This window comes from Ursus arctos, unplaced genomic scaffold (genome assembly GCF_023065955.2).
Source record: "Ursus arctos isolate Adak ecotype North America unplaced genomic scaffold, UrsArc2.0 scaffold_16, whole genome shotgun sequence".
In the NCBI taxonomy this organism is placed as follows: Eukaryota; Metazoa; Chordata; class Mammalia; order Carnivora; family Ursidae; genus Ursus; species Ursus arctos.
The window spans coordinates 36,108,628-36,136,264 of NW_026622830.1; the positions used below are offsets into that span (position 1 = coordinate 36,108,628).

Here is a 27,637-nt window from a genome sequence, read left to right on the forward strand (position 1 = left end):
CAGTTTAAAAAATAAATTTATTGGGGCACCTGGGTGGCTGAGTTGGTTAGGCATCTGACTCTTGATTTTGGCTCAGATCATGAACTCAGGGTGGTGAGACAGAGCCCTGTGTCAGACTCTGCACTGGGCATGGAACCTGCCTAAGATTCTCTCTCTCCCTCTCCCTATGCCTCTCCCCCCCACTCATACATACATTCTCACTCTCTCTCTTTTGCTAAAAGAAAAATAATTAATTAATTAATTTCACTATGTTGACAGATTAAAAGAGTCTAGTTTCCAGGCTGGCATGTAAGAAGCTTGGAAGCCATCACTTTGTCCTAAGAATAAGTTAAAAGTTGAGCAAACTGAAAATCAACAATTCTTCTTAGATTCATCAGAGAATTGAGGTCACAGGGCAAACTGCTGCCGTAAATACTGAAGACAAGACAAGGCAGGTAGAGAGAATCACAATGTACAGGAGCAGAAGCCTTTTCTAGAACCACTTCAGGCGTAGGAAAACCTCAACTGTAATTGATGAATTGTTAAAGGCTCAGTGTGGATAAAACTGAGGGTGAAGAACTCCAGGGACACAGGTGTTTTTTGGGAGGTGCGGTGGGGTACCACACTTTTGTGAGTTTCACCTCCTGAAGCCCAACCACATTTTCACAGTGAAGATAGAAGAAAAATCCCCTTCCGGTAGGGGGAGGGAAAAGCACCATTTTGAAATACACCAGATCATCCTGTTCTGCCCCCAGGAAAAACTATTCCAACCAGAGCCAATGTTTTGAAATTCATCAGAGCCTAACTGACCTGGAGGAAGGGAAATACCATCTCCAATCCCCTCTAGCCATCCTGTCCCATGAAAGTAGGGGGAAAAAAAGAGGCACTTATGAAGTTCACAGCTCAGGGCACAGGCTCATGAAAAGACAGACCTATAACAGGCTTACAGAACATTCTCCTCCCCCATCACAGAGGCCAGTTTACTGCAGTTCCTTTATCCAGTACATCATGTCCAGCTTTCACCAAAAAATGACAAGACATACTAATGGGGAAAAAAAAGAATAGCACAGTTTGAAGAGACAGAAAACATCCGAGCCAGAGTCCGATGTGGTAGGATGTTGGAATTACCAGAGCAGCAATTTAAAATAACTATGATTAATATGTAAATGTTTTAATGCAAAAAGTTGGCAACATGAATGAACGCAGAATGTAGGAAATAAAGAAAAATATTAAAGTAATCTCAATAGATTTAGAAAGGATGGTACCTGAAATTATGTTTACATTTATTATATTTGCTTAAAAAGTTTCTGGACAGAGGCACCTGGGTGGCTCAGTCAGTTAAGTGTCCAACTCTTGATTTTGGCTCAGGTCATGATCTCAGGGTCATGCATCCTGCATCGGGCTCCAGCTGGGTGTGGAGCCTGCTTGAGATTCTGTCTCTCCCTCTGCCTCCTCTCCTGCTCACTCTCTCTCTCTCTCAAAAACAAAAACAACAACAACCAAAAACACAAAACACAAAAACAAAAACAAAAAAAGGAAAAAGAAGAAAAACAGCCTATCACCACTTCTGTTAAATATTATCCAGAGAAGAAAAACAAGAAAGAGAACTATAAATGTAAGAACTGGAAAGAAAGAAATAAAATTGTCATAATTCAGAGCTGATGTAATTATCTATAGAAATGCAATTCTACAGGCATATTATTATAATGAATAAGAGAGATCAGCAAGTTTGCTGGAACAAAACCAATACAAAGTATTTAATTGTATTTCCATAAACCATTAAGAATAGTTAGAAATCATGATTAGTCAAAAAAAATTTAAATAAAATTTATTACTAGGCTGTGACTTTCCCCAAAACAGATAACTGCAATATTGATTGGATATATTTTGAATCTATATATCTATTTAGGAAGAACCAACATCTTACCATTATTGAGTCCTCTGATACTTAAAAATTGTATATCCCTTCTTTTATTTCGGTCTTTTCTAATTTCCCTCAGCAATGTTTGGAGCTTTCATCATAAAGGTCTATTACATATTAATTTATAAAAGTTACCCTTAAGTTTTTCATGTTTTTATACTATTTTTTTTTTTTTAAGATTTTATTCTTTCATTTGACAGAGATAGAGACAGCCAGCGAGAGAGGGAACACAAGCAGGGGGAGTGGGAGAGGAAGAAGCAGGCTCCCAGCAGAGGAGCCCGATGTGGGGCTCGACCCCACAACGCCGGGATCACGCCCTGAGCCGAAGGCAGACGCCCAACCGCTGTGCCACCCAGGCGCCCCTATACTATTTTTTTATGATACACTTCTCCATTTAATTTTCCAGTTCATCACTGGAATTCCTAGTCATCACTAAATTCACTTATTTCTAGGAGATTTTATCCTATGTTTATTACAGAGATGACATTATATATTAGCAGAGAAAGATAAACATTTTAGCTATTAGTTATCCTTATTTAAAAAAATGAAATTAGATCCTTTAACACACACACACACACACACACACACACACACACACAAATTCTCCATGGATTAAAAACTTTAGTGTGACAAGCAAAACTGTATAATGCCGAAATGTCAAAAAAAAACGTATTTATGATATTGAAATAAGGAAGGATTTTTTAAAAAATATTTTATTTATTTATTGGACAGAGAGAGACACAGAGAGAGAGGGAACACCAGCAGGGGGAGTGGGAGAGGGAAAAGCAGACTTCCCTCGGAGGAGGAGCAGGAAGCCCCATGCAGGGCTCGATCCCAGGACCTTGGGATCATGACCTGAGCCAAAGGCAGACGCTTAACAACTGAGCCACCCAGGCGCCCCAGGAAGGATTTCCTAAATGAGATAGAGAAACTTCAATGAGGAAAAAAGGTAATAAACCTGGATATATTAAAATTAAATTTTTCTGATGATCATAGAGAAGTAGCATGGAATAGAGGTTGGGATCTCACACTCTAGAGACTAATGCCCAGGGTTTGAATACTGGCTGTGCTATCAACTACTGGTGTGAACTGGGGCAAATTATTTATACTCACCACCTTTCTTTCCTCAAAAGGTTAGGTTGGTAATAGTGCTTATATCAAAGAGTTGATAAGAAGATTAAGTGACTTACAAGACAATTGTATCCTATAACTATGCAAATGTTCATAAAATAAACTGTATAAAAAGAAATCAGTGAGAATGAAAACTCAATTTGAAAATTGGGAGAAGATATTTGGAACAAATATAACTGACCCAAAGTGTTAGAATATTTATCCATCTACTATCCATCCATCCATCCATCCATCCATCCATCCATCCATTCTCTTCACACAAATCAAACTTAAAAGAGAGTAAGCAAGGGACATAACAGGCACTTCACACAGAAGGAAACAAATACTTTAAGGACAACTTGTCATTGTTGAAGAAAGTTGAAGATGCTCATAACTTATAATCCAGTAAGTTCACTCTCAGGAATACACCCTGGAGGCACCATTATACCTGCACTCAGGAGATCTATATAATAATGTTTATAGCACTGGAAAACAAAGCAAAACAAAAGACAAATTTCCACCCATAGTAGATTGGATAAGTAAGTTGTGTAATTCAGTTTTTAGTAAAACTGAACAGTTAAATATATCAACCTGGATGAATTTCAAAAATATAATAGTGAGCCAAAAAAAAGCAAGTCACAGAAAAATACATTCAGTTTGAATCCATTGATTCTAAGTTAAAAATATGCAATATGAAACAACATGTTGTTTAGGCACACAAATGTGGTAAAATAAAAAAGAAAAAGAAAAATGATACAACATTTAGGCTAGTTACCTCTGATAGAAATGGCAGGGATGGGATTAGAATGGAGCAAGAGGCACTTCAATTTTAATAGACCTGTTTGGTCGTATCAGATCACTGGTATTAGGGTGTCATTGCACTATTATTCTTTATCTCATGTTCTATGCCATTTTCTTTTTTGTATCTACCCAATGTTTGATTAAAAAACAGTAATCAAGGGGCGCCTGGGTGGCGCAGTCGTTAAGCATCTGCCTTCGGCTCGGAGTGTGATCCTGGTGCTCTGGCATAGAGCCCCACATCGGGCTCGTCCACTGGGAGCCTGCTTCTTCCTCTCCCACTCCCCCTGCTTGTGTTCCCTCTCTCGCTGGCTGTCTCTCTGTCTGTCTCTCTCTCTGTCAAATAAATAAATAAAATCTTAAAAAAAAAAACAGCAATCAAATACCAAAGTCATCACTTGTAGAAGAGAATTATGATTTACAGTTTTTAAATGACCACAGGAAGAAATAAGGAACAAATAAATTTTGATCAACATAGCAAAGGGCAAGAAAGAGAAAATGGAGAAATCCAAAAACACCCAGAAGTTGTCAAAATAGAAAGTGGTGTTGCAGGGTTACAGGGTTCTTGTCTCATGTGGTCAAAGAAAGATGAAGAATGAATCTCCTGGATAAAGGGTGAAATGAGGTAAAAGCTTATTAAGGGAAGGTTAGAACAGAACAGAAAAGCTCTCTAGAGCAAGAGGAGTCCTGAATGGGTTGCCACTTGAGGGCTTTTATGGTCAGTCTTTCATAGGAAACTGATCAGGGAACTTGGTAAATTTCTTGTCAATATCACCGTGGATTTGTGAATATCATGTCTCTATTTAGAAAAAACACTATGGACTTGTAAATATCACGAGTGGAAACAAGGTGTGCTTGTAAATATCATGTCTATTTCTCCACATCTGGTATTTCTGTGAGCCTGGTTATGTAGCCCCCTGCATCAGCCTAGTTACATCACCCCCTATTTGTCTCTCCCTACCTACCCTTGCCTGTTCCTTCCTCAGTGGCACAAATAAAATTAACCAAGATAATCATAATAACTATTGTTAGTTAAATTTGTTTATTATAAGGCAATGAATGATTCTCAGATTGTTTCAAGAAATAAAACAAAATTCAGTTATATGGGGAATTATATTCCAAAACAATACAAACAAAACAAATGAAGAATAAAATATACAGTAGCCAAAATAAAAATTTGAGACAGAAAGTTTTAATTTGGACAAAGGGGTCTATTCTATTTTCCAAAATTATAAAAACCTCATTGAGAATAATATAGTCATGAATCAGTCAATTAATAAATCTCACAATATACAATTGTTTCCTATTATTCACCAAGTCCATATTTATGAGTTTGCTTACTTGTTAAATTTCATTTGTAACCCTAAAATCAATACCCATGGCAATTTTGCAGTTATTTACAGATATGCACCAAATGGCAAAAAAATTGAGCTACTGATGTGCGGTTATCAGTGGAGGTCAAACAAGACAAAGCTCTGCCTTCCTATTTCAGCTCTTATACTGTAAACAAATGTACTTTTCATGGTCTATTTAGGGGTATTTTTTTCATATTTTTTATGCTTTTTGTTGGTGATTTCACTGTTTAAAATGGCCCCCAAGCAGAGTGCTGAAATACCACTAGAGTTCCTAAGTACAAGAAGGCTGAATGTCCTTTATGGATAAAATATGTGTTTTCATTCAGACATAAGTTATTGTGCTGTTGTTCATGAACTCAACGTTCATGAATCCACAATATGTATTAAATAAGGTGTCTTTAAACAGAAACACATATAAAACAAGATTATATATTGATTGGCTGATGAAAATGTTGTGACCAGAGGCTTGAAGGAACCTAACTTAACATATCCCCTAGGAGCAATATCTCAGTATTTGCTAATTCAGTCTTCAAGCTGACTTTTATAATATAACTACCACAGATAATGAGAATCAACCATGTAGAACACAAAATCACAATCACATTTGGAGAACTGAACATGTCTCTGAGAATTCAACAGATCAATTAGAAAAAATTTAATTAAAATATAGAGAATCTGAATAATGCATACAATATGCTTATTTTGGCTGCTAGCTATCCTCTCTGCCCAAAGGCCTATAGCAATGCCCACATCAATGAACTTCCCAACACTCCACACCCCTAGATCCTTACCTCTTTATCGCCAATGCCTTCCTCCCAATCCAACTTAGTCACCTGCTCCCCTGGCCACATCTTAGAAATTGTTATCACCAAAAACTGCTCTCTCTCTAAAATCTTGAGTTTAAACATACTACCGGGTCTACCACTTTTGTTCCATCTCTCTCAGTAACTCACAAACACCCACTGCTTTAATTCTTTAGCTCTTTGGAGACCTCCAAAATACCGATTCCCTAACTATCTCACAGCCTATTTATTCCTCCCTTCTTTGTCCAAACCTATGTCCATGACTTCTCATTATAATTACGCCTTCCCAAGGACCCCTTGTTCCCTTGTTTTTCTCCCATTCTCTCTCCAGAGAATGCTCTCCCTCCAGATCTTTCCTTGGCCAGAAGCTTATAATCCTTTAATGATTCTGCCTGAGTATTAGTTCCTCTGGGTGTCCTTTCCTGACCACCCTGAGTACAGCCAGCTATCTCTATCTCAACTTCTTCCTTCTTTTATAGTATTTAAGGCAACTTACAAATATTTCTATTTGATATGTACTCCCCTCCCCATTTTGCTCTAAAACATAAGTTCCATCAGGACAGAGATCCTGACTATCTTATTATCCCTACATTCCCTGTAACCTAATATGATCCCTTATACATATTAGAAATTCATTAAGTGCTTGTCATACAAAGGAATGGTTATCAAATTCTCTTCTCTATAAACCATATACATTATTTTTAAATGTCAATTTGTGGAATGATTATAAAATTTAATCACATGTAAAGGGGCACCTGGGTGGCGCAGTTGGTTAAACATCCAACTCGTGATTTTGGCTCGTGATCTCAGGGTCATGAGAAAGAGCCCCACCTCAGGCTCTGCACTCAGTGTGGAGTCCACTTAAGTTTCTCTCTCCCTCTCCCTCTGCCCTTCCCCGACTCTCAAATAAATGAACAAAATAAATCTTTTTAAAAAATTAATCACATATAAAGAGATAAAAACAACCTTAATTAATTCGATACTGTGGAAATTAGACCACCTACATTCTTTCGTAGAGTATAATAAAACAAAAATTTAATAAGGAAAAAATAACCAAAATGGACCTTAACCAGTTGGAAATCTAAAAACCTCTATTTTCTAGACTTCAGGAGAAAAAATTAAAGGTTATAATTACAGTTACATATTTACAGTAAATATGATGATCCACAAGGCTCTGGCTTAGTCTACCTTAGACTTAAGCCATACACTCACAGTTTTAATGACTACCTACAAGCAAAAGACTTAGAGGCAGCTCACTAGTTCAGGTCATCTCTCTGACCCCCAGACCTGAATATGCAAGCAGCTTCCTCCCTATTGCGCCTACTTGGATATCTCCAAATCCCCTCAAACTCTAAAGTCTTTGAGAATGTTGTCTTAGCCAAGTCAGTTATAAATCAAATTATATACAGTAAAAGTAGAAGTGCCTAACACTTCTCAGAGTGCATTAAAATTTGCCTACAAAACATTTCATATGCTGCCAGGAAGATGGCACACCAGCAATCCTAAAGAAAATTAAAGGATCTTAGTGGGATTAATAAATTAACGTTAGCAGATTATTTGGTAACAAAGCAGATCCCACTGACATCAAGTTTGGAAAAAGTCTCTATAAGGAGCAAGGAAAGGACAATGGGAATCTATGCAACACTCACTCCCCATGTTTTCTCCATCACCATGTTCTAGAGCTTGTTCTACTTCCATTGGCTCCTAGCTCTTTGAATCTCCAGCCCATAAACTCACTTTTTGGAGTAACAAAGAGGAAGGACCCTGAAACACTCTTTTGAGTCCCCACTTTATCAACAAATATAGAAGCAAAGGAGCCCATGTATCCTGCTTCCTTTCTGTTAATTACAGATGACGTTTCTCCTGCTCCTATTCAAGGTAAACCCTCTGCTTGTTCACTGGGTGCCCATAATTTTCACTCTCTGCCATGTATCCTTTCTCTCCTCTCTATTGAATCATTCTCTTCAGCATTCAAACTTGTAATTTCTCCCACTTTAAAAACTTTTTCTGGTAACACCTCAATTTTGTTCCCTTTTATAGTAAAACTTTGTGGAAAAATTGTCTACTCTTTCTTTACACTACCTCCAACTTCTCCTGTGTCACTTGAACCATCAGAGTTAGACACTCCCCTCCACCATGCCAACAATACTGGTATTTTAAAAGTCACCTCTAAGGCTAAATTTAGGAAGCAGAACAACATCCAGCAAAGAAGAATGAAAAGGACATGCCAATGAAGTGGGAGGGGAACCAGGCCTGGGTGCTGTCCTAGAAACAAAGGAAAGAAGTAATTCAAAAGGAAGGAAATAATGGCTTGATCCAAAAGCTGCTGAGAGGTAGAAATGACCTTTGGACAGTGCAACCAGTGGATCCCATGGAGACACGAAGGAAAACCTTAATGGAGGGGGTTCAAAAGAGAATGAGAACGGAAGACAGCAACAGAGAGGACTCAAGACCACCCAGGGTTTGACAGTTTGCTGGGAGAACTCACAGAACTCAGCATAGAATTGTACTCACTTCTGTGAGTTGTTGCAGTGAAGATACAAAACAAAATCAGCAAAGGGAAAAGGTGCAGGGGGTGAAGTCTGGGAGAAACCAGGCACAAGCTTCCAAGACTCCTCTCCCAGTGGAGTTACACAGAATGCGTGAAATACCCCAACAACGAGTTGTGACAACATGAGTGAGGCTGTGCCAATCAGAGAAGCTCATGAGAGACTCAAAACCCAAGGTTTTTATTGGAGGCTGATCATGTAGGCAGCCTCTGTCTGGCATATAACAAAATTCCAGACTCCCAGAGTAAAAGCAGCTGTTGAGCATAAGCCATATTGTTTATGCCAACAGTTGAGACAGAGTCAGCCACTCTTTTTTCAGTAAATTTAATCATTAACCAACCTGTGTATCACAACCCAGATTTTAAAATTTTAAAGGAATATCTCAACTTTTTCTTAACATATCACTTAAAATATGATCTCCAAATCTGATATTACATTCTATCTTTATGGCTGCTAAGTCAGCCACTCTTATAATTAGTGATGGTAGAACCCTCCCAAAATTCAAGTTCCCTTGTAAGCAGGCTTTTTAAGGGCAGCCCTGCTACATTAATTCTTTTCTGCACAAGAAGAGAGAGTCAGCAAGTAGAGACTATTCCTTCAATAAACTTTGCTTTGAAGAGGATAAGAGAAACCAGATGGCAACTGGAGGAAACATACAATGTCAAAGGGTCTATTTTATCTTATTTTTAATAGGTGAAATTACAGGACGTTGGAATGATAAAGGGAATTATCCAGTGAGGAGAGAAAATTTGATGATGCAAGAGAGAAAGGATACTTAAATGGAAAAGAACAGGATTCTGCACACAATTGAAATATAAGCCTTATAAATGCAACATGGGAAGTTCACCCATCATATGAGAGATCATGATTGTTGATTGACAAAATAAATATATGTCTGTCCTACTTCTGAATTTTATTGACAAGAGAGCTCAGTACGATGACAACTTAAATGATTAAATATACAAAATCAATAGCTGTCCTATTTAAAAATCTAGTGAGGAAGGAAAACTTCCATTCACAGAACAATTTGGAAAAATACATCTAGACAGAAATAGACATAATACATGAAGGAAAACACTATATGTTTTATGAAAACATATGAAAAACACTATAAAATGTTACTAAACAGTATAAAAGTAGACAAGAATAAATGGAGAACCGTATCAATCCATATTCTTGCAAAGAAATACTAACAGAGTATTTTCTCCTTGAATTAATCGAATTTATTCATTCAAATGAAAACCAATTTCAGAGGGAAGATATTTGAAAGAATAATTTTTAAACTTATTAGCTGAACTATCCTCAAGTTATCTGAATCAAATTAATTTTGAGTCACATCAAAACCTAATTGGATTTCATAGGAGTAAAAAGTATTACATTTTTTCTCAATAATGTTTACTTTTGTGTTTTACAAATAATATGTATTAATTGCAAGAAAATTTATAATACACATAAGGACTTTTATTGAATAAAATAAAACCATCTGCAAATATAAGACCCGGGGACCACCACTCATTCTTAACATTTTGTTGCATGCTCTTTCACGCTTTTTAAATGCAGTCCTTGATTTGCATGATGCTGATAGGTAAGACTCTGTTACCATGGTTCTGTTATAACTAATGCCCAGCAAAATAGTTCAAATCTCAGTATCTATGCCATACTGAGTAATTGTATAAAACACAAGCTTTGTTTCTAGCTCTTTGGTCCACCAGTTACTTCACAAATAACAGATACACATCATGACTGGTAACCAATAGCATTACTTCTTTCAAAGTCTGTCAGTGATTGATCATTGCACGTGGTTATTCTATTCACACACAGACAGCAAAACGTGTAGCTGTGTTACCTCTTTGTTTCCTAGGGATAAACCCATGTGACATTTTAGAAAAATGAACAATAGAAAGAGGAAACTGGCTAACAAAATGAAAGTTCAGGGAAAAAAAAATCCCAAAAAGTGTTAACATTGAAAGTGAAATTCAAACAGAATATAAATGGAGTTCTAAAAGAAATTGCTGATATTCAGCAATATTGACACTGTCACTATTGGAGAGGAACCTGGTGAAGGCAAACTTACAGGCATGAATAAGGAATGTAGTTATGAAGAAAGGATGAAGATGTGCCAGGGACAGTGATGTCAGCAAAAATCTTTCCATTAAAAAACCTCTCAGAGATAACTTGAGGACTTAACAGTGCAAAGGAGAAAGTGTTAGAAGATGACTCAAACTTAAAAAGCAGTATGACAGGAGCACCAGGGGAGCTCAGTCAGTTAAGTATCTGCCTTCAGCTCAGGTCATGATCTCAAGGTTCTTGGATCCAGCCCCACATCGAGCCCCACATTGGGTTCCCTGCTAAGCAGGGAGCCTGTTCTCCTCTCCTTCTTTCTCTCTCTACCTCTGCCCCCCCCCCCATTCATGCACGAGCTTGCTCTCTCTCAAATAAATAAAAAATAAAATCTTTTTAAATTTTTTTAAAAATTTAGAAAAGGAGTATGACAATTCACCAAGGCATGGAGATGTTTGCTCCGTAAGTTATATGACAAGAAGGCAAGCACTATTTAAACTACTCTTGATAATTTTTTAAAGAAATAAAACAGCTTAAATCAAATGCTTCTAATGTTTTATATTAGTATTACATAGATATTAATTTTACTATTTTTTCATTTTTGTGGACACCTACAACAGATAGTGAGAGCTTGCATTGTTGGTTATAGAGTTCCACACCACCATGGAAGGCAAGGCTGCCTGTATCTCCCTCATTTATTCATTCTTTCTCTTTCTTCTCTTTCTCTGTTTCGTATCAGTACATGTACTGTAACAAAAATGGTACCATGAAGGAAACGTTTTGAATCCTACTTTTTTGCTTCACATATATTATTTCCATGTCAACACATAGAAATCTACACCATTTCGCCTTTAGTGAATGCAAAATATTCCACTGACTGGCTGTTTCAACATTCATACAATGATTCTCCCATTAAAAAACACATAAATTGTTGCTTTTGCTTTACGATTATGAAGAATCTACAATGTGCTTCCTGAAAGTAGAAGTGCTAAATCAAAGTAAGGGTAGGTGTATTTTTTAATTTGGTAATATACTCTTGAACTGAGTTTCTGAAAGTTACAGCAATTTATCCTTCCTCTTGGAGTGACAGAGAACCCATACTCAGACTCCACATCAAAAGGGGGTATTTTAAGTCTTCCTAATCTTGCTAATCCAATAAGTAAAATACTTTTTTGCACTTTATTTTTTTAAATTACTTGTTGAACTAAATGAAATTTGTACTGGAGTAAAATAAGAGATCGTGGCAAATTTCTATTTTACATTAGGAAGTATAAATATTTATATTTAATTTATACTAAATAAATTTTTTAGGCTAGATAATTTAAAGATAGCCATATTCAAAGAGGCTTTTTTGTAGTTCTTCAAAGACTTTAACTGTTGCATAACAATCAATGTTACCTCTGTATTCAAAGACTAGAAAACAGATTGCACAGACAGAATACAAGTTTGAGAGTCTGTTTATTGCTCTTTTCATTGGCTTTTGGCCACAGGTATTTAGATGTTTATAGTGGTCTTTGTATGGACATCCTTGCATGCTAGAGATGCTTCTAACATTGGGATCTTCAGAAAAAAGAGCAGGGATTAACAAATATTGGTTAAAGGATGGGTTTTATATCAGAAATATAAACATAACACTGAAAATGAACAGACATGAGAAAAAAATCAGCATAAGTTAAAACTAAGCAAGAAATCAAACTTCTGGATTTTGGGGGTTTTTTAAAAGATTTTACTTTTAAGTAATCTCCACACCCAGTGTGGGCCTTGAACTCACAACCCCGAGATCAAGAGTCACAGGCTCCACCAACTGAGCCAGCCAAGTGCCCCTCAAACTTTCCATATCAAAACATTAAATTATAAACTTTAATAACAACTGCAAAGTTAAGCAGTAAGTTCATAGTTTATTCTGTTGTGAAATGATGTCCTTGCTATCTATGAGGCTTGGTATGAGCACAGTAGTTTTTAATAATTGACAAAACTTTAATACTGGAAGTGTTCAAATTTCCAATTTTTTTCTGAATCTTCAGAAGGCCTGATAGCATGAGACCTCTCATTCCCACACGGCAACTATAGAAAGGGGCTGAAAAGTAGCAGGTTCCTTTACAAAGGGGCAAATTTCATAGTCTCTAGCTCACCCTCTTTATTCATTTATATTGCCTGCCTACCTTTTGCTCAAGAAAGTAAATCAATCTTGAATTTCCTTACAAATTTATATTACTAGAGGAAAGAAATGAAAACTTATTATGGATTCTGATTAGCATATCCATTATACTTGAAAGGGACAGCAAATAATTTTATCACTCTTTTCAGACATTTTATTTCAGGGAAGGATTTTTTTTTTCTTTAATATTGTTCTGTTAAGTTCTTTTGGACTACCTGTCCAAATAGATAACCTAATGCTGAAACACTGTGCGTTAATGCACCATTTAGGGGTTACATAGATTTCCACTGAATTTTCCACGGTCCTAATGGAAGCACTTATCAGACTTGGTGCCAGTGTGATCTGCTTTGTAGCTGAGAAACCAGTCCTTTCACTTATCATCCCCACTAATTCCAGTCCACTTTTCTCTAAGAAAAGTGTATAATCTGTCTGAAGTCACTCTCAGTATTTTGTGGGCAAATTTCAATGTCCACTGAGAAGGGTTATATTCTTCTACTCTAACTGTAAATGATTTGCTTTATAATTGGCTTGGCTAACAATAAAATTCTCAAAATACATGTTTTAGATAAGTAAGCACATTTACTTACTTACATCTTCAAAACAACCATCACCTAGCAGAGATGGGCAATATGCTGGCTCAGCTACTTCCGTAAAGATTCTAGAAGAACTCTACTTTTGAGCCTTATTCATTTTCAAACATTAGAAAGAGAGAATGAAAGGCATTTAGCTGGTTTTCCATTAAAGGAATAGCATCTATTATGGTAAAGAATAGAAACATGAACAATTCAAGCTTAGAATGATACTTACCAGCTCCTTAAAAGAAAAGCTGACTAATCAGGGTCATTCATCCCTACTTTGAGGGTATCATAGTACATTGACTGATCCTTGATAGATGTTGTTTTTTTTTTTTTTTTAATTCTGTGACTTACTACAACTACTTGCTCCTAATTGTCAGAGGTCTACATCTTCCTCATCTTTGTAGAGGTACTGCACTGACTAGTTCTTTCATCTGCCCAAAGTAACTGCTCAATGCTAATCCACTGACTTATTCACACAGATCCTGACTGAATACGCCTCATGCTCCTACTCTGGGTGGTATATCCCTTTTATCCATCAAGTCAATCACAATATCTCATTAGCATTAGTGACCTTCTGTCATATCCATCTTTCTCTCTTCATCCCTCCATGGCCCAGGATCAGGAACTGGTCATCTCTCACTTGGACTTTTGCAATATCACCCCTATAGTCCTCCCTGCCACTGTGGTATTTCTAATGTTAAATTCTGAACATACCACTCCTCTTTAAATTCTTCAGTGCCCTCCGCTCCCTACAAAATGAGAATCCTTAGCATAATATAAAAGGCCCTTCAGGAATGCTCTAACACCTGCCTACCTGTCTAATTTCATTTCCCATTCCACCTGCGGTCCTATTATAAATTCCAGTATTACTGGATAATGTCCAAACATGCTATCTCTTTCAGACCCTTTCTTTACATAGGTTGTTTCCTTGGCCTGGAATGTGTACCTTCTGCCTGTGGGCCTAGGTAACTTCCACTCATTCTTCTAAGCTCCAAAGAGCCTTCTCTGAAACCAACCCTCAATTCTCTAAAGGGACCTCACTTCATCTGGCACATCCCGTCAATAGAGTATTCCTCACATTGTAATAAAACTTGTTTGGAAGTGTTTCTCACCCCTAGACTGTGAATTCCTCCAAGGGAGGCAGCTGTCTCTATTCTCTTTGCATCCCTGGCACTTGTCACTGACAAGTTAAGGGAGGTGTGCACAGAGAAGGCACTCAATTCATTTTGACTGAATGGAAGAACAGACAAGGCTGACTAGTCATTTCCTTGAAGACTTCATTCATTCATTCATTCATATATTCATCCATTCATTGGGTGCTTCCTAAAAATGAGTAGACTATTGTAATGGAAGCCCCTGGGAGGCTTAATAAAAATGGGGTCACTTCATTTGTCAGGGCCAGAGGCATTGAAAGCCAAGTTGAGGCACTGAAGCTTCAGAATTCTGCTTAGGGCCAACATATGCCAATTATTAGGGCCACTATGTAAATATAATGAAGAGAATAATGTACACAATAGTTATGGCATTTCACATGTACACATTACTGAATAGATTTGAAGCACCTAGGTGTTTGCAAGCTATTTATCACATTTTAAATCATTAGAAATGGGGCGCCTGGGTGGCACAGCGGTTAAGCGTCTGCCTTCGGCTCAGGGCGTGATCCCGGCGTTATGGGATCGAGCCCCACATCAGGCTCCTCTGCTATGAGCCTGCTTCTTCCTCTCCCACTCCCCCTGCTTGTGTTCCCTCTCTCGCTGGCTGTCTCTCTCTGTCAAATAAATAAATAAAATCTTAAAAAAAAAAAATCATTAGAAATATTTAAGAGGAGGGTTGGGTTCTGGGTTATGATCATCTCCAATTTATTGACAAGAGAACTGAGGCATGGAAAGATTAAGTGGCTTGTCTAAGTATACTTTGTGTGATAAACAGCAAACATAGTTCAGTTCCTCACTCTTTCCTGTACCCAAGAGTTCAGCTACCAAACTTTGCACTACCTTCCATACAGACTTTGGCCCTAGCCACGTGACTTGCTTTGGCCAGTGGGATGTCAGCAAGCATAATACTGGCCAAGGCTTGAAAAGTACATGAACAGTTGGGCTTTCTTGCTCTTGCCCTCTGTCATCTCCATGGAAAGCACCTGCCCACACTAGCCTCTTGGTCTGAGAGGAAGGAGGAAAAACACCGGGAGCAGAGAACAGTCACTTCAGTCATCCAAAACATGGCTACATATTCAGCTAACAATTTAGGCACGTGAGTGAACCCAGTCAAGGCTAAACTGCCCAGCTCAGCCCAGACTAACCTGCAACCCTCAGACTCATGAACTAACTATATGCTTATTGTTTTAAGTCACTGAATTTGGAAGCGGTTTTGTAAAAAGCATCATTGCAATAATTCACCCTGTTAATAAAAGGAAAACTAGCACTAGATAAAATAATGAACAAAATATTACTATTGTAGTCACTCTTTACAGATATTGGCAACCCTGTAAGACAAAGGGGCCTAGGTATTGGAGGTTGAACATATCCAACCTAAAGAGTCCAGAATTCTCTTCATTTCCTAAGTGTTATCCACCCTGAGTAGTTCTGTGACTTATCAGTGAGAGTTTTGAGATACTTCTTTATGTCATGAATGGCTCAAGATTTTCTGACTTCCAAAGTATCCTTCTTAGCAGAAAAAATAATCTTCAATGAGAAAAAATATTTTTTGTAAGATCTATTTATTTATTTTAGAGAGAGAGAGAGAAAGAACACGAGCAGGAGTGGCAAAGGGAGAGGAAGAGTGAATCTCAAGCAGATTCTGCACTGAATGCAGAGCCCGATGTGGGGCTCGGTCTCACGACCCTGAGATCACAACCTGAGTTGAAACCAAGAGTAGGATGCTTAACCGGCTATGCCAAGCAGGCACCCCAAGAGAAAATATTTTTATAGCACATTATCCCAAGCTAAGCTAAACTGTGATTTGAAGACCAGTTGTGACTGGTGAACTCCTACATGAGGGCACCCACTCATGGGAGGCAGGGGTATGTTAGATGGAAATTGTATAATAGGTAAGTTTCTGGGTCAGAAATAGGAGGCATGAAGGGATGGGTAGAGGTCAGTGGGGGATGTTTTATCCAAACTCTCGCTGGCAATCAAGTATAATGACCCCAGAGAGACAGAGGAAGGTCAGGAGACATGAGCCGGGATGCGGGATTTGGATGGGATTTGGCCAGCTGGATCAAGGCAAGGGGATAAAAGCAGAGGCAAAGACAATGCTTTGAAGCCCAGATAACAAAGACTTTTATAGTGGAACACAGAATGGGACTCTCATGTAGGAAAAACAGAATGGAATATAGCATATGCTCTTCAGTTGCCCTGGATTTTGGTAGCATCTGAAGTACTGGGCAAAATTCCTCCTGGAAGAGACACAGTACTTACTTACAGGGCTTGGCATCCATGGTACTGATTAAACCACCTGCCACATACCTCGTGGGCACCAAACACTAATGAATGGTTAGAGACAAAATCCAGAAGAAAGTCCCTCTGAGCTAAATGGACAATTGGAAATAATTGCATGGCTCTGAAGTGGGTATTAAGGTCCTGCATTTATGTAGTTGTTGGGGACAAGAAACAACAAAGCAAATTTCAGTGTTAAAATCAGTGTTTAACCTATAGGCTAGTGATACCAAGAGGCTCCGGTTCCAACTATTAGTATCTCCACGATGTATACTGCACCTAAAAGAATGAATATGATGAAAAAGACAGATAATGTGAAGTTTTGGCTAGATTAAGAAATGACAAGAACTCTCAAACGATGCTGGTGGGAGTATAAATTTGCACAACCACTGTTGGGTGATGTGTACTAGAGCTGAGTATATGCAAATCCTCTGACCCAGCAATCCTACGCGTAGGTGAAGTTCAACAGAAACATGTACCTGTGTTCATCAAAAGACATGTATAAGAAGTTCATAGCACCACTGCTTATAATAGGAAAAAACCATCAGTGATCCTATGGATGATTAAATTTTGAAATATTCACACACAGGATACGATACAATGATGAGGATGAACATCCTACAACCACACTTCATAGTCTGGATGGAGCTCACAAACTTAATATTGAGCGAAAGAAGACACAAGATACATACTGTATGATTCCATTTATGTAAAGTTCAAAACAGGCAAAATAAATGAATGCTGTCAGAACAAAGGATAGTGTTATCCTGGGGGATATGGGCAGTAGTGTCCATAAGATGCATGAAGTAGGCTTTTGGGATGAGGGTTTATGTGATGGCTACCTGGGCATTTTTAAGTTGGGAAAATTCATTGAGTTTCATACTAATGATTCATATGCTTTTTTATGTGTACTAGGTTTGATAAAAATTTTAAATCTTGACATTAAACGTCAAGTCAAAGTAATATGTGATAAAATTTTATTTTTTTTGGTTTGGTGGGGGATATTTTGTTTGTTTTTTTGTTTTTTGTTTTTTTACAAATAGTGGATACTCTGTCTTCATAGCTGAATCAGAAAATTACCATCTCTGAGTTTTAGCTTCCTCATTTTAAAAATGGGAAAATGGCATCTGTTCTGTTCATAAGTTGATTTGAAAATGAAGTGAGTTAGCAGGCATGAAAAGAAACTTTGAAACTGGAAAATATGTACACATGGAAGATATTCTTGTTGGAACAAAGCAAAAAGGGGTTTTAATTCTAATTTTTAAATGATTTTACACTGTTAAAGAATAACTCCCTTTGACAAATGATAGTAATTTTAAGTGTTTTGGATCAAGTTTTAAAAAGCAGGTTTGTCAATTATATAATGGTCTTTAATGTACCCAGATTGTTGCTTTTGTTTCAGAAAACAGAAAATTACATGATAGCTTGTAAATGGCACATTCAATTTCACACACTGAGAATGTTTGAAAAGCGAAAGGTCCACATATAATTCAGGAACTCAAATTTAATGGCATCAAATGATACATAATTTGATTCGTTCAACCACATTTCCAGAAATTAATCACTGAGTGTCAGTATCTTTCCATCCTTCATGACTTGGTTTGTCAAAAGAAAACTGCCCTTTTTGCCATGGCACTACTAATCAGTAATAGTTGGTTCTCTGGATTTAGCATTTCAATCCTGCACTCAGCATCTGGAAACATTTTAAAAGGTCAGATTGCTACTCCCTTATTCAATTTAGTAAAGTTTCACAAAACAAAATGAGCTTCCTTTTGTGCCTCCCAAAATGCTTAGCAACACCTTTAGAAATCAACGGAAACTTTGTCAGAGTAAAAGTTGGGAGTAAAGATTAGAAAAGGAAATTGGAAGGCATGACCTATAGCTTCTTCCTCTCCCACTGATGTTGTTTCTCTAGATCAGAGTGTCTGAACAGGGTCACAACTGAACTTTTAGAATAGCTAATTCTTTGTGGGGTGGAAGGGTATTTTTCTGCACCTTGTAAGATGTTTTAGCAGCATCCCAGACCTCCAACCACCTGATGCCAACAGTTCCCTCCCTCCCCCACATTGGTGACAAACAAAAATGTCTCCAGCCACTGCCAAATATCTCCAAGGAGGGAAGAGGGGGGTAAATTTTCCTCGAGTGTGCTTCTGATGGATATCTGCTAACACTTTAGTCTTCAGGTCTTCTCCAAGATGCCTATACCTTTGTACAAGTTCTTCCAAACTTTCTAGAAAGAGTCTGGCTGTAAAGTGCCCTGCACCAAGGGTGTGTTAGTAGCCTGGTGGTTTGGCAAGCCCATGTTGTCCTGTAGGCATAGCAGGTCACTGTCTTGTATGCAGATTTTTTTTTTTTTTTTAAGATTTATTTTCCTTGAGAGGAAGAGAAAGAGAATCTCCAGCAGACACCCACTGAGTGCAGAGCCCAGTGGCCTGAGTGGTCCCTCTCACAACCCTGAGATATGACCTGAGCCAAAACCAAGAGTCAGATGCTCAACTGACTGAGCCACCCAGGCACCCCTAGTATGCATATCTTTAGAGCATACCTTTATTGAGAGTATTGAATTCTGAGAGCATCAGAGAGAACAAGAAAATAGAAAACATGGGGAAAGAGGCATAAAAGGAAATGAAGATAATATTCAGGTCTGCCTGGGAAGGGGCTGCAAGATGCCACTTTTGTCCCTGTGTACCTGGTGCATACTGGTGCTGCCCTGCTCTTATTTCCTTGCAGGCACTGGTGCAAGATGTCTGGCTTACAACTGCCAGCAATTGATATTCTTTAACTTTTTTTCTGGCCACAGAAACACCTTCAGTTTATGAGCAAGGGCTAAATCAAAGTGCAGGGAATAGTTTCCCTGGGAGCAGCCCTCGATCTCTGATAGACTAGATGGGTGGGTAATGATTCCAGCTCTCTTGTCCCCTGATGAATGGTAGTTAGTGGATAATGATCCCAGCTCCCTGGACCCTTGACTGGAATATCCCTGAGGCATGTGCTCTGTGCTGGCTCCCAGAGTTTTCCCTGCATGACTGAACTCCAGCCTGTAACTTGGCTGCCTACCCTTTATTGTTTTACTTTCCCACTTTACCACCAGTGTTTCCTTGGATCACCTCCAAATAAACTACTTGCACTTGAATCTTATTTGGAGGTTTGGTTCTAAAGAAAATCAGAGCGGGGAGTGGGGGGTCTGGTGAGATACAGCTTTACGCTGTCACATTGGGTTCCAGAATATTCCAAATCCACAAAGCTAACCTTGGGAGAATTAGAATCTATAGGGCTTCCCCTGGTCCAAGTTACTTTATCAGAAAGAATATGTTCTCCAGCTTTATGAGGAGTTACACAGTAATAACCGCTTTTAAAAGGGCAAACAGCATAACATAAGTATGTGGTATTTTCTTAGTCTATTTTCTGTCATTTACTCATGTAGGCACAAAATGTTGTATGGTAACTCAAAGCTCTATGAACTGTAATTTACTTTTATAAGGTTATAATCTAGTAACAAACAATTTATAATGCCTGTTTACAGGGAAAAAGAAAAAAGGTTTCCATAGGACTTTGAATCTCCACCAAATAAGTAACCCCAGAGATGGAAATATACTGTTCTAGTTCTTAAGACATAGTTTAGTCATTTACCCAATTAATAAAATATGATGGCTTTTATCTAATGTCTGGGTTTATGAATCTCTCCATATATAACCCTTCAGTATATTTTCCTCAAAATTCAACCAGAAATGGTTTTACATGATGAACTGGGGAATGGTTTTACATGATAAATTGAGCCATCCATTGTAAAGAACTGCAGTGAATAATGCACGTGTGAACTACAAATGTTAAGTGGACATCAGACAAGCAGGAAGTATTTATCAATATTATATGCATATGAACATTTATTTACTTATTTAATCTTTCCAAACTCTGGTTTAGAATTTTGACAAAATATATAGCACTTAAAACCTTTTTTGAACTCAAGATAATGTATTAAAGTCTTTTAAACACATTGTATCTGTTTACTGATTATTTAGTTGATCAAAGATCGTATTTATTTTCATTATTGATCCATACAATCAAATGTAAAAAGAGGCTTTAAAAGTGTAAAAATGACTAAACCACAAAGAAAAGTTCTAAAAGACACTAATAAAACTTAGAATAAGAAAGATTTCATTTACAACAGGTAGAAATATTCAACCCTGCAGCTAAGATAGATTAAAAAATCACTGCAGAGTAAGAACAACTGGAAATGAACAGAATAAAACATGATAGGACTAATCAAATAAAACACTAAACATGGCGGATTGAAGGCACTAATGTATGTATCCACACCCTTGGGAGTGCCTTTCTACACTGACTCTGGGCTTGCCCAGCTGGTTTGCTCTGGCCAGTAAAACAGTGTCACCTTGATACAATCAGAGGCTTGAAAATCTGTGTATTTTTATACCATCTCTGCAGGGCCACCACAGAACAAACCTGCACTAGTCTGCTAGCTAAGACAAGGGACCACAAAGAGCAGAGCTGAGCTGTTCTAGTTGAGACCATCCTAGACCAACCAGCCTTCAGGAACCCATTCAGCTAAACGTGGATGCTTGAGAGAGCTCAGACAAGATTAGCCAAGCCTGGCCCAGACACAGAACAGCATAGCAGACCTGTAGACTTGATGGAAGAAACAAAGGTTGTTGTTTTAAAGCCACTAAGTCTTAGAGTGGTTTGTCACTGAGAAATATTAGATATACCCAATATATTAGGTACAGGTGGTCAACAATCGCTGGCATAGAAAACAAGATGGGAAATATTTATCATGAATATGGGCTAGCTCTTATACTTGCAATAGGATATTGGACACAAGAGTTAAACATATCAAATAATGTAGGCATCATAGAAAGGTTTTATGACCCCATTGTCAGAGATGATTTCTCTATTAGGACATTTGCTAAATAAACACAAAGTAAAAAACCCAGAGAACATATACGGAAGTGCCACTGAGACCTAGGCTGTCCCACTAAAGTAGAATATAAGGTATGGAAATAATTATTTTACTATTCATATGACTTTACAAAACCTTGCTTAATGAAGTATGTGTTTACATTCTACAAAACTGGATATAATGCTCTGTAGGAGGTTCATTTTTAAAGGAAAAAACCCTCTGTAACCCAATACTGGATTTGTAGCACTGTTTTTACCATTGCTTATACAAAACAATTCCTATGCATTTGATTTTTATGATTATACTCAATTTAATATTTTAAATGTCATCCTGATGTAAAGTTTAATATTCAAAAATAAAGGTATAATTAAAATGTGCAAAAGTCAGCTAATTAGAAAGTTGTGTCAATCGATCACATTTTGTCAGTGGGATAAAATATTAGAAGGAGGTAAAGCCTGTAAAGAATAACCAATATTGTGCCATGTTATTAAATTTTGATTCTTCATGATCAAATATGCTTATAGGAAGAAACATTTATATTGCCATTCTCTCTACTGGGTGATCAACATTCTACTTGTGATACTGAGCAAATTGAATTCATTTGAATAGCATTACTAAAAAAAAATCATGGAGAGTGCTACATATGAATAGTGTAGAGCTAATTGTGTTTTAAGTCTAATTTTAAACCATTTAATGCTAGCACACTGGTTAAAATTTCAAGGCAACATTCCAGGTTTTGTAATTAAAAAAAAAAAAACAAAAAAAACTGGCCCAGGATGTATTTTAACTTATTTCACATCTCCTATTATCATCATTATTATTCATCAGATGATAATTAACATCCATGGCTGGAGGCCATTCCTTTCGATTTTTATTAAAACTCTTCCTTTTCTAGTATAGGGTTTTCTTTAATCCCAGATTAATTTATTTCCCATTCACTGTGGCAAAGCTCCTAAAATGAATATATTCACAAATTCTCAAAATAAAATATCCTGAGTATTTAAGAGTTGCTAAAATGCTAGGTATTTTCCCCAAATCACTTGCTTTTGTAAATCCTGGAGTTGGTTCACTGTCACCCATGGTGGAATATTTTGTTCTCAGCCAAAAGGAAAAAGGAGGTCACATTATGACAGCACTGGTTACAGGACAAACATGATGGTCATCTTTGTCCGCCTGTGTAATGGTTTCCAACTCAATCATTCCTTGTCTTTTTATAAACCCAACCCCCCACCTTTTGTTATTTTCATTTTAGTTTTTATGTATTTTTCCTCATAAATCTCCATTAGGTCAGGGAAAATTTATCTCAGATTTTTTTTTTTAACTCTAAAGTTTCTTTCTCCTTTAAACAAAACAACAGCCATGACAATAAAGAGAAAACAAACAAAACAGGAGTTTTTACATCTGAATGAATGGTAAATGTCTCTCCTACCCTGCCATCTCTGACTTTATCCTGTAAGCTCAGAAGGGAGTCAGTAGAATGTTATTTTATTTGATATTTATCAACTTTGCTCAAAATAGTTTTAAAAGATGCTTGCTACTCTACCCCTTTGGCTTGCACCATACCAAACTGTGCAACGCTGGGGGTCACAACAGAGGCAGGTTTAAGAGAGTGAGCCCCCGGCATCAAGTTCCTGAAGAAAATGTAATTGGCCCAATCATTCACATCCCTCCAAAGGAATTGGCTACACCCTACCTTAAATTACAGTTATGATTATTCATTTTTTTCCAGGCTCTTTGGTAAATCCCCTGAGGGTAGGGATGTTGCCTACTACATAGTAAGTGGCAATATTTTTAGATTAAATGGAATATTTTATCCATTTTTGCATGCTCCCAATAGCTATGGGCCTGCCCCAGAAGGAATTCAATAAATACACTCAGTTATGTATCATGTACCTACTCCGAGACTGGGAATTATTTCAAAAGTAACCTCTTCTTAGGTTTCTCCTTCCAAGTAGCAAGTAGAGTGAATTGAACTGATGCTTATATATATATGGAATAAGATGTTCAGATGTGAATTTTATCTCTGCTTTGCATGTTTGGTGTTTTAAAAGTACAGTGAAGGGATGCCTGGATGGCACAGTCGGTGAACCATCTGACTCTTGATTTCGGCTCAGGTCATGCTCTCAAGGGTCCTGAGATTGAGTCTGGGTTGGGCTCTGAGCTGGGCATGGAGCCTGCTTAAGATTTTCACCCTTCTGCTTCCCCTCCCCTCCCCACTAGCACATGTGTCCGCGCGTGTGCATGCAGATGCTCGGGCCCTCTCCCTCTCTCAAATAAAGTAAAAGTACACCTAAAGTCCATCTTTACTTAATAGCTCATTTGGCATTTATTTGCAAATAATTAAAATATTCATATATATCACCTTCTAGCATGTCTGAGTTAGGAAGACCAAATTTTTCTGTTAACTCTTAAAGTCATTTACTAAATGTAATATTATTACCCAGTGAACTCAGAAAATGCTTTTCAGTGCCAATATCCACCTTTTCTTCTCTTTTGGTTTTGCCTCTGCTATTCATTCACAAGTAATAGTAGTTGCCGCTAAAAAGACCCTAATACATGCTGCCTGTCTACCTACTTTCATTTAATTTTTCATAACCTCACAAGTTAAAGATTAGAATCTCCATTTCTCAGATTCAGATGGTAATTAACTTACATAATTTTCATAAGTTTGCAGGTTATATTAGTCAGGGTCCTCCAAAAAAACAGAACCAATATCTGTCTATCTATCTACCTACCTACCTATCTATATCAAAAGAGAGAAAGTGAGAGACTTATTTTAAGGGATTGACTCACATGACTGTGGAGGCGGGCAAGTCCAAAATCTGGAGGGTAGGCCGGCTTGCTGGAGACCCAAAGGAAGAACTGCACTCTGCTGGCAGAATTTCTTCTTACTCAGGGGATGTCAGTATTTTTCAATTAGGGCCTTCAACTGATTGAATGAGGCCTACCCACATTATGGAGGGCAATCTGCTTCACTCAATGTCCACTGATTTAAATGTTAATCTTACCTTGAAAAAAATACCTTTGTGGAAACATCTAGGATATGTTTGACAAAATATCTTAGTGCTATGGCATAGCCAAATTGACACATTAAAATTAACCATCATGATTCTATTTTACAGATGAGCACAGTAAGATTCAGAGGTATTAGTCATTTGCACAATATTGGACAGTTTGTTATGGAACACTTGGGCTTTACAAAAGGCGTTTTTGTTTCCCAAAGTCCATGTGTCTACACACACACACACACACACACACACCCCCATATACACACACACATCCATACATACACATAGTCTCTCAAATTTAAGTTTTTCAGTTGAGTAGAAGTAAATTCTACCAGGGCACAACTCCAGTTAGAAAAAACATTCAGTGACTGGAGCCATATATTTTAGAGGTCTAATTTATCCACTAATAAATACGTACCAAGGATGATGATCTAATCTAATGAAGTTGGTATCTGTTATTATAAACAGCTCTGTACACCCAAAAAGGCAGTGACAAAAGCTAAGTAATTCTCCTGTCCTTCACTATCTTTGAAAACTATTCCATGCTTCCTATTCCTGGTGCCGACACTGGAATTAGGACCCTACCACTTCGGACAGGGATATATACATTGTATGTCTCTAGTCTTTATATTTCTAAATTCTGCATTTAATCATAACTTACCTCCCCTCCCCCCCAATCTTCAACATTTTTCAATTACCCTCTGAAAAAAGGTAAAATTTTGAGGTTAAGCATTAAAAATAATTTCCAAATGAGCTTCAACTACCCTTTCAGCCATCGTTTTTGCCCTTCACTATGAACAATACACTCAGGTTAAACTTGTCCCAGTAGGGTTCGTGTGTGTGTGTGTGTGTGTGTGTATACTTTTTTTTTTTTTGCAATTCATTCCTTTGTGTTCACCTTTCTCTCCAGGTGAACTTCTGACACCAGTTCTTCCAGGTTTCTCAATGAAGTTTTCGGCATCACCCCAATCCAGTAGCAAGTCTCCTTCCCCAAACTGCTTAAGAGTGTAGCGCACTCCCATATCTGTTCAAAAACAAGGACGCAATCAGTTCAGGAAAAGGAATCGCAAGCCAATAGTTCCCCATTATTGGAGAACGCCCTGTATCCTGAACAAAAAGCTCTGCCAAAGTAGGTGCTCAATAAATGTTGAACACATTAGTTGAAGGAACCAGAAAAAAAGCCTGCAGTCTGTGGGACACGGGTGAACTTGCCTCTCAGGGAGGAGGAATCCTAGCCCTCTTCCACTTTGCTCCCATTCACTGGTCCAGGGTCACCGCCCTCTTCGCCACCGGACCTAGGAAGGGACAGGCAGTGCGCATGCCCCTTATCCAAGGCTGCCTGCGGGCGCGCGGCCTGCTTGGCCCCGCCCCCTCCCGGCGCCCGGGAGCGCGCGCGCGGCCCCGCGGAGCGTGCCCTGCGTGCGGGTGCCCGCCAAGCCCGCCGGGCGCTGGATCCCCGAGTGCCCGGGCCGGGGCCTGAGGAGTGGGCACCGGGCCGGGGCGTCGAGCGGCGAGCAGTGCAGGCGGCGGCTACGCCGGAGGTGACGAAGAGCGCGGACGGTGAGTGAGGGCGCCGCGGGCGAGCTGGCGGGCGCCTTCGCGCGTGCGCAGCACCGGACCGCCCGGCCAGGGGCGCGCTCCCGACCCCGGGCCGAAGGTGCCGAGCGCCGCTGGGCAGGGACGGGGCCGCGGGCAGGCGCCGGGCCGGGGGATGCAGGGGCGCCCAGATCCCTCGCCTTGGCTGGAGAGACGTTGGTTGCACCGGCGGGCTTCCCGAGGGGTCCCAGGCGGGACGGTGCCGGGCCCGCGCGCTGGGGTCCCGGCGCCGTGGTCCGAGGGGCAGGGCCAGCTGCAGCCAAGGGGCGCCGGGGAGGGGCGAAGCGAGCCCACCCGGGCTCCAGCCGGCCATACGGCCGCCCGCAGAGTGCGCGACCAGCGGAGGTGGCGGAGGTCCAGGGAGGGGGCGCGGCGGGGGAGCGTTGGCGCCGAGCAGGTGGCGGGGGCCGCGCCCCTGGGCCAGGGAGGCGCATGGTTGGAAACCGGAGCAAACTTCCCGGAGTAACTTTATTGAGGCGCTGCCAGCGGGGCCCGCGTTGGGGGCTCCAGGGACCTACACCCCAGCCTTTCCCAGTCCTGGTCGCCTCAGAACCCCGTCGAATGATGGTGGGCTTACTGGGATTCTCTTTCCTTCTGGCCCTGGAGCTCATCCTTCCAAGTTTTGATCGGCATTCATGGCCCATTCGCTCTTAAAATAGGTGTATAAGTTTGGTGTTTGGGTAGGAAGGATGTTTGCTATCTTGGGAAGAAAAAGGTTATACTGCCTAGTCTTTTAATCTCAAAGAAAGTATTGTTAGAGTATGCTGGGGATTCCTATTTGTCAAGAAACCTATTGTCCTGTGTGCTTGGAGAAAGCCAGCTAATTCTATTATTAGCCTTAAAAAGACAAAGGGAGATAATTGTGCCTTCTTTTCTTTTTTTTAAACACTCTACCACCTCGCCAAATCACGGACTACAGTAGTTCCCAAAATTGGCTGCAGAAGAGAACCACTGGAGAGTTTTAAAACTCTAAGCTTAAATAGCACCCCAGACCAATTAAAACAATGTGTATTTTTAAAGATCCCTAGGTGTTTCCAATTTGCAGCAGAGTTTGGGAACCGCGGGTTTAATAAAAGTCAAGATTTCAATTTTACGAAGTAGCAGTTTGTAATTGAGATAAAAGTCTAGCTTCATTTTCCATAGACAGGAACTGACAAAGGGTGATTTGTTTTCCACCGGGGAGAGAGGGAAGTGTCTAATGGTTCAAACTTAAACTTAACTATAATGTGACTCTAGCGTCCAGGTCTTTGTTCTCACTGCTGTTCTGAGTTTCCTTTGGGGTTACTCAGCCCTCCTTCTCTGACGCCTGCCACAGCCGAGGAGTTTCGTTGTCTTTTAACCTCTCAAACTCTCTTTCTTTACCTTCTCCCAG

The 27,637-nt window shown here is 39.0% G+C and overlaps 1 protein-coding gene and 1 long non-coding RNA gene across 3 annotated transcripts in view; one reads left to right on the forward strand and one right to left on the reverse strand.

Moving 5' to 3' along the window:
- The window catches only part of LOC125283115 (uncharacterized), a 441,679-nt gene extending 415,990 nt beyond the window's left edge, over positions 1-25,689 (reverse strand). The window contains exon 1 of the long non-coding RNA XR_008959403.1: positions 25,568-25,689. This is a non-coding gene — a long non-coding RNA (uncharacterized LOC125283115). The remainder of the gene's footprint in view (positions 1-25,567) is intronic.
- Positions 25,690-26,081: 392 nt separating this feature from the next.
- The window catches only part of BTBD3 (BTB domain containing 3), a 33,403-nt gene continuing 31,847 nt past the window's right edge, over positions 26,082-27,637 (forward strand). For both annotated transcript variants that reach the window (XM_026503022.4, XM_048222264.2), the window contains exon 1: positions 26,082-26,229. The gene's annotated coding sequence lies outside the window, so the exon portion shown is untranslated. The remainder of the gene's footprint in view (positions 26,230-27,637) is intronic.